This window comes from Rhamphochromis longiceps, linkage group LG15 (assembly GCF_057381845.1).
Source record: "Rhamphochromis longiceps isolate RC_006_pf linkage group LG15, R_longiceps_female_GT1.1, whole genome shotgun sequence".
Classification (NCBI taxonomy): domain Eukaryota; kingdom Metazoa; phylum Chordata; class Actinopteri; order Cichliformes; family Cichlidae; genus Rhamphochromis; species Rhamphochromis longiceps.
Window position 1 is genome coordinate 25,731,392 of NC_140571.1, and position 8,231 is coordinate 25,739,622.

The window sequence follows — 8,231 nt, forward strand, 5'->3', positions numbered from 1 at the left end:
TTCGGTGGGTTTCTGTGTTTGCAGTGCTTCACTTTTGAAAATTCCACCTGGTCATCTCTGATTATCAGTAAAGTATGCAAAGGGAATTTAAACAGTACCTCTGCCTCAGTTTAGCTGAGAGAACCTCCTCAGCATCAGTAACAAAACAAATTCTGGCATTTTGGTACAGATCACTTCTTTTAATTAGACCTTTTCTGCTTTTCTTTATTTTCTGTCAAATCTCTTGTTCCATCTTCAGATTGACAATGGCTGTAGTTTCAAATCATCAGGTTGATGTAAGTACAAGTATTCAATGAACTTGAGGAAACCTTAAAGTGGGCCTATTGAGTTAATATTAGTGCTGTCAGCATTAATCTCGTTAAAATGACGTTAATATCATAGCCGTATTAAGGCGGCAAATCTCCATTAGCGAGTTAGCGCGGATTGCCTCTTGCGTGGGACTTAACACAATTAATGATTCTGATATAACGATATTGAAAATGCAAAAAGAAGTCAAGCACTCCCTAAATCACTGCCGACTACGTGCCTACATCAGCCAATCACAGTTGTTTCCTCTGTAGCACGGCCTGCAGTTTCCCAGATTAGTGTTGCACCACCACACTGCAACAAAATTCAAATGTTTTCCACACCAGAAGGCGAGGCCCTTGTTCCCCAAAGTGGATCATAATCTGTTGTATGGAAACGTTAATGCAGCAGTCACTAAGTTGTTTATTTTCCTTGTCCTTCATCCATGAATTATACTTCAGTTTGTGAGGTGATTTCAGGAGGTAAACTAAAAGTCAAGGAATAATTATGACAACTCATCAAAATAATCATGATAAACATTTAGGCAATAATCCTACAGCCCTGCCAAAGGTCTTTAAAATCTCTTAAATTGTCTCTTTCCCCCCTTCTACTAGGAAACTCATTGGGGCAGGATTTTAGTCCCATCACAGAGAATTAAAACTGCAGTTTAGAAAGTTTAATCATTGTTAACCATATTCTTATAAAGCTACAAGTCATTTATCCTGAAAAATCACTGACCATAACTGGAAGCACATCAGCTGAACTGAAGATTAAAGTAAATTTGCCTGGTTCCTGGCTGCATTTAGATGAGCACTTACATGTACAAAGAAATATAAAGTGCCTCGAGGCAGTTGTTGTTTTGAGCTGGTGCTATATAGTTAAAATCGAATTACAAAGTTCTTTATACATTTACAATGTCAGTCAGGCCAGCTTTGTACATAAAAAAAACAACTACTTAGATTCAAATGTATTATTACACCATGTGTCATAAAAAATAAAAAAGATATTTTAGAAATCTATCAAAAACTTGTGGACAACTAAAAATGATAAAATTCCCATATTAAAAGACCCAAATTTGAGCCGGCATTTTGTATTTCTGAGAAGCCATAAAATTAATCAACATAGTGTTCAACGACTAAGACCAATTTTTCTGTTTGTGATTGCAAAACATATTGATTACATGCCAAATTGCAGTTATGCATTTGCAAAGCAGCACATTTGAAAATTCATGGACAAAACAATTTATGTGTTTATGTTCTGACTGTTGTCAAATTTGTACATGTTTGATTTGTTTGGTTAGTGCACTGGCCCTTTAAGAGAAAGGCATGGTCCGTGTGCAGACGGGGGAAGTGTAAGAAAGAATCAGACAATCGACTGAATGTGATCTATGCTGTGATTTATGCTGTGAAAGGCTGATAAAAAGGCATTCCCTGTGAGTATGCATTATTGTTTGGCACTTTTATGTTGATTAATAGCAGTTAATTAGATGCTGTTTTACGCGTGCTAATTTATGGTTCGTAGACAGTTGTTTGGTGTTAGCATTAGCACTTGGTCACGCAGCTCCTCAAGTAATTATTTAATTTGTCACTCATATATACTGTATTTTGTTGTTACAGTTTCACACCTGCCATATAAAGCAAAGTCTAAACCCACTCTGGCGTCAGTGACTTTTGTGTGGAGGTGTTTAACTCCTGGATAGTAGAAAGTGGTTCTACGAGGCCAGTACAGTTTACATTAAAAACATCACTTTGATTAAAAGGTTTGTGCATACCTATGGAAGCCTGTTTCCGCCACTAAAGAAAAAAAAAAAAGGATCCATAGGATTTTCTCACAATTTTGTCTTATTAACTCGAAATTTCGAGTTACCGCTGCCAATCAGTAATCTACGTGAATGACATCATTTCCTTGTTACCCAGAAGCTGAAGCCCTCAGGTACAAATGCTACAGCTAAGCTACCGGTATTACATCCAGTCATGAATGCGCAGATTGCTGAGTATTTTCAGCGTGGCTTCAAAAATGATGAAATCCTTGTGTTATTACCTGAATCACATGGCGTTACTATCAGCAAACATACTCGCGAAAGCGCCAATGTGTTGCGATCCGGTTTTGAGTGCGCGTTACTCTGTGTCATATGCTTCCGGGTAACAAGAAAGTGACCTCATTCACATAGATTACTGATTGGCAGAGCTAACTTGAAATTTTGAGTTATATTTCTCCAAATTTCGAGTTATGGATACTTGTTTTTTTGTTTTGTTTTTTAGTGGTGGAAACAGGCTTCCATACATACCGGAGGATTAACAGTTACAGAAACATAAATTTAGATAAACTGTTGTATAAACTGTAGTTTGGTGGTGGTCTAATAAAATGCGTTTGTAGCGTACGTCTAGTAATTCTGTAATAAACCTGCAGAAACCCTCAGGATGAATATAGAAAAACAAGATCTTGTTAGCTGGTCTGCCTGTTAGTTTAACCATAAATGGCTTGGAAACAAGGAATTACTTTTGGTGGTTAAAGCCCGTGTCTGGAAAAGCTTCCAAAGCAAGTGTGAGTCGAAGGTGTTTTACCTTAAAACAAACAAGGCTGAAGAGCGTTTAATTTACTCAAGGTCCTAAAAGGTTGTAAACACGCTGATCAGACATGAACTTTAGGCTTTATACGTTTGTAAAAATTAACTACTTGCACCTAGATGCAGTTTGCGTCGTGTGAAAAGTGTTACGTGGAAAACACAACAACACAATCCAGAAAGGCAGCCCGTGCGATTTATCGCTTACCTTCCCGAGACACAAAGTCTTCACTGCTAAAAATAAAGTTAATGTCAAGCAGGTTAAGAGCCATTTTGGTGTAATTTTTCCAAGCAGGCCACGTTATCCTTTCAGCAATCTGATCAGCTGTAGCGCCTCTGGAGGGATTATGCAGTTTTCCACACTTAATGCGCTCCTGTGTTATTTACTGAGGAGTTGTGGCTGCTAAAATACGTTAATTTATCAGTGAAATAAAACTGCCTGAAATGGAGCCCAAAGAAAACGTCTGCTGGCGTTGTGCGTTTCGTCGAATGATAGTGATTAATGAACTTTCACCAAATGAGTCAAGTCAGCAGCTGCAGCTCCAAAGAAAAGTCAAATGATCTCCAGAGGAAATTAACAAACGTCGGCTCAGTATTTACATTTGTATTTATGGGAAAACACCCACGTCTTCCACATCTGATAGCATATTCAGGGTCTCTGAAACAACTCTGCTGGTTGTCATAGCAAAGAGATCCTACCTTTTCATGAATTCAATCTAATTTAAAAAATGTATTAAAAAAGGAAAAACCATCTCCTGATCTTATTTGTTCAGCAGATATTACTTTTGTTAATCAGTTGAATATTTCGTTCAGTAAAGCCACACAGTCCACCCAGCAACAACAATGTCGACGTTTCGTGAAAAAGTAAAAACCTTTTCAAAACCCCTGCGGCGATTGTCATATTCAAACCCGGTGACCATCTGCTGTGAGGCACCAATGTGCTGCCTCTTAGGGTCATGTGAATAAACACAAGGATGAACACAAGGTGTGATGTACAGTAGACGTGGACTCTAATTTTTTAAGCAGTTTAAAAACATTTTAGCCTGGAGGCCAACTTGGACATCTTTTGGACCTCTTTAAGCATCACTTCATTTTTAACCTCAATTTATATGTTATTCCTTCCTAGTTAAATTTACCCTTTTTAATTTTTCATATTTATTTCCTATCTTATTCATAGCCTTTTCCTTTTTTGTTTTCTTTAGGTCACGAGCAGTCGTCCAAGCATTTCACTACATATCGTACTGTGTATGACTGTGTACGTGACAAATAAAATTTGAATTTGAATTGAAAACAGAGTTCACGATAAAACGATAACAAAATAATGCTAAAAACCGCTAAAACCCCTGAAAACCATACATTTCACACCTGAGCCTCAACTCTCACGGCCCGGTACCAAACAACTCACGTGGCCCGGGGGCTGGAGACCGCTGGTCTAAAGGAAGTTGGTGATAAAATTCTCTGTTCTATGGGATGAGGTTTCTGCTTCTGAAAGAACAGGAAACACAGCAGTTAAATGTCACGTCTCTTAAGTTTGAACAGCATTAAAAACATGAAGAATTATCTGTAAACTCTGATCTGAGATGAACAAAAATGTGGAAATCATGTGCACAAGAACATCCATCCATTTTCTGTTTGTGCAAGCACAACCACGAAAAAACAACAACAAAGAAAACAACAGCTACACTGAATTTGAAATCATCAGATAAGCTGAAAAACAACAACAAAAAGTTTTTTGTGATTATTTTTTATGTTTTGTTTTATTTTTATGTTTACACTGCACCCAAACCCAATGCCCCCAATGATGGTGAGCCAATAGGGTATGTAAAAAAGCCAGTTGAGGTGGTTTGATCGTCCAAATCAAATTAAGCAGTTTCATTGTGGCATGGAAGTTTGACTCTAGAATATGAAAACATCTAAATTTAGCTGCAGCATTAGCCAAAACGTAAAGAATACACACAACATGAATGGGTCCAGATAGCCAAAGAACAAAGTACACAGAAAATGAGTCTGTGATAAGTCTGGAAGGCCATCTGAGGCCAAGAGAGCCCTTACTGCAGAGACTCTCTGGCCTTCAGCCTAGAGGGAGAAAATAGGAGTGGAAGGGAGGGGGAAAAAGCAGAAATGTGAACAAAGATGGAAGAGAAATGGATGCCAGCACCATCTGTGTGTCAGCTTACTGTGACTAAGGTTTGTGGATTTTTGAGCTGAGGTGTCTGATGTATGATGAAGAGGCTGAAGATGACCAGCAGCCTACAATCAAAAAAGTGAAATTTGGTGGTTATTGCATTTACAAGACTCTAACATGTAATTTGAACACAATGAATTTATGTTTCTAAGGTGAACGTCATAAAATCATATAAGATCTACATGAAATTTATCAACTTAGCGCTTCTTAAATTTATTCTTGTTGATATGACATGATAAAATCTAACAAGAGTGGTTAGCTGCCTTAAAGACTCGCGATATCACAAGATCACGTGAGATTCTAAACAACAAGAGGCAGGAAAGCACATGGTTTGCTTCACGGTCATCTTGGAAAGGTAAGAGTGAATCTATCTTCATCCATCTTGATGAAAATACTTTTTGCACAAAGGTATCATTAGTTTGTCGATTCTTTTCAGTTCTATTTATTCACATTTGTTTTTAAAAAAAAAAATCTGTTTGTTTATGCCACTCTAGCTAGCTAACACGTTAGTGCAAGAATATAGCACAATGTCATGCTAGCATGATAGCCTAATATGAAAGACTTAGCTACTCCAAATATAGATATTGTTTATAACTTAACCTCTGCACATAAGCTAGTTTGGCTCTACCACAGACACTGTTGTGATAAATTTACATTTTACGTGTGGGTTGTTGAAATTTGTAAGTTTGTAAGTTGCAACTGATGGACAGTGGTTTATTTAACAATTTATGTGTTTTTAGTACACTGAGGAGGAAAGACAAAACATGAACAGATATGTTTTCCTGTTTTTTAATTTTTTTGAAATTAAATATTTTTCTACTTAATAAACTTGGAGACTTGCAGTTCCCTCCTGTAAAGATAATAAATGTTTAATCTTATCAGGTGGTGAAAGGTCTGGAGAGCTGGCAGGCCAGTTCATCAAATTCATGGTGAGCTAATATTTTTCTTAAAAATTATCACATTCCCATGTTAAAAATGTAATATATTCATTTGTAAGTGACATATAGTTTTGAGACCAAGAAAACATTGCATTCTGATTTTATGTACACATCATCTAAACTTTCTTGAATTGGGGGTATGGCATGATTAAATTAATACACAAATTACAAAACAATATTAAAATGACAGACTTGTCTAAAATGCATAAATACTATTTGAAAAGATTAAGACTGTAAAACAATAGCCTCTGTATTTCTCACAAATTCCTGGTAATTCAACTAAAAGTTCTTTAATCCCACTGCTAGGTCGTTGAGATGGATTTCCGTATATATTTGTTTTTTTCCCCCTCTGTGTATAAAGACTGATGCTGTTGAAATCAGAAGAGAATACATTGCCAAAGGTCTTTGCGTGTACCTGAATGAAGATCCTAAGAAGCTGGTGAAGAATTACCTGGTATGTTAACTTGCCTGTATCCTTAACTAAGGAGATGATCAAAGATAAGCTTGAACTACATACAAAAAGTTTCAGGGGATGGGGTTTTCCTATAAATTACCGGTGGCTGTAAAAAAATACCTTTTAAAATAGGAAAAGTAAGAGCTTTAAGTTTCTCACTGGATACTACACACACCATTCTTGAGTGTTTTATACTATCATTATTATAATATCATTATAATAACCTCATTCATACACACATTCATACAAGATTTTTATGTAACATTTACACTTCAATGGATGTATCAGGAGCAACTTGGGGTTCAGTATGTTACCCATTGATAGTTTTAGTATCAGATTAGAGAAGCCAGGGATTAAACCAGTAGACAACTTGCTCTACCTCCTGTGCCACAGTCACCCCTATCACAACTCAAGATTTTGAAAGACAGGACATTGTTGAGGTATTGAATGAACTTCTCTTGAGTCAGGAAAAATATCGGGCAGTCTTTTTTGATTACATTTACATTATTATAAGGCTTGAATGAATAAAACTTTTAGGTATTTTACATGAACTCATTCACTGCCATTGACGTCTATAGCCGTCAATGGCAGTGAATGAGTCAATGGGTTTAACTCATTCACTGCCAATGGCTGGCAGTGAATGAGTTAATGTAAAACAGATATTTACTTTTAAAACTGTTTGCAATGGACATTAGTGAGAAATCATTGTCTTTTTTTTGTTTGTTTTATTGTCACAGGAAGTTGATAAAAAGCATGGCCACTGCCATAGCAGAGACAGTCTTTGGAATCTGTGTCATTCGGTCAGAGGGTGCGGAGCCTGGCGATGACCCTAAGGATGTTGTGATTGTTCTAGAGGGGGTGGAAGTGATGGGTGAATTGGGCAATGTAGTTTTTGCAGTGACAATGTTGCATGGTCTGGTCTATTCACTGAACCTGAGCTACCCTCTGGAACTCAGGTACACCTTTGAGGTCCTGCAGAAGATTCTTATGGAATTAGAATTGGAATTGGATGACTGAGAACCTGGACAGACATATGGAATTAGATGCACATGAACTATCCAACAGCACACAAAGTACAGGTTCTCAAAACACTATTTTCTCGTTGAGAAATGTTTCCATTACAACAGCTACACCATGTATCTGGACCATGAACCTAAAATAATTGCAGATATTTTCTTTTTTGAAAGTGCATCTGTTGACCTTCAAAGTAGTTGTATTGGTCATCGGAAAATCACCTGATTCAGCCATTCATTGTTGTTAAAAAATTGTTTTAACAGGTTAACTTTCCACTTTGTCCACTACTTTTTTCTGTTATGTAACTTGTACTTGCATTTCATGTATTCTTTATACATTATGTGAAATTTGCTATAAATTCAATAAATTGGAGAAAACAAAAAGATGTGTATGACAAATTTTTATTTACCTTTTAGATGTAATAGTGAAATGTATGTTAACCAGACTCTAGACTTTGTTAAATGCTCCAAAAAATTACTCTTTAAATTAACTTAAAATAATCATGGAAAGAATTTCCACATGATTAAATTGCTTTCTATTAGCATTAAAGACTTGTGTTGGAATAACTTAATTTGTATGAGTTGGTTCAACTCAATTAACTTAAGCTGGGACCAAATTTAGTAAATTAGTTGAAGAAAACCTACTGAATTGAGTTGGAACAAAACTCTTTAAGTTGGATCAACACTATTAAAATATATTGGATCAAAATGCAGTAAATACGTTGATTCATCAATCTTTAATTAAGTTGGTCCAACTTGAGTGCATTAAGTTGGAGTAACAGAATTGCATAAT

At 36.3% G+C, this 8,231-nt stretch overlaps 1 long non-coding RNA gene across 1 annotated transcript; it reads left to right on the plus strand.

The window, feature by feature from the left end:
- The first annotated feature begins 1,550 nt into the window (after positions 1-1,550).
- Positions 1,551-7,716, plus strand: LOC146652778 (uncharacterized). The gene is made up of 3 exons (XR_014907583.1): positions 1,551-5,962; positions 6,333-6,425; positions 7,163-7,716. It is a non-coding gene; the product is annotated as an uncharacterized LOC146652778 (long non-coding RNA).
- The last annotated feature ends 515 nt before the right edge of the window (positions 7,717-8,231 follow it).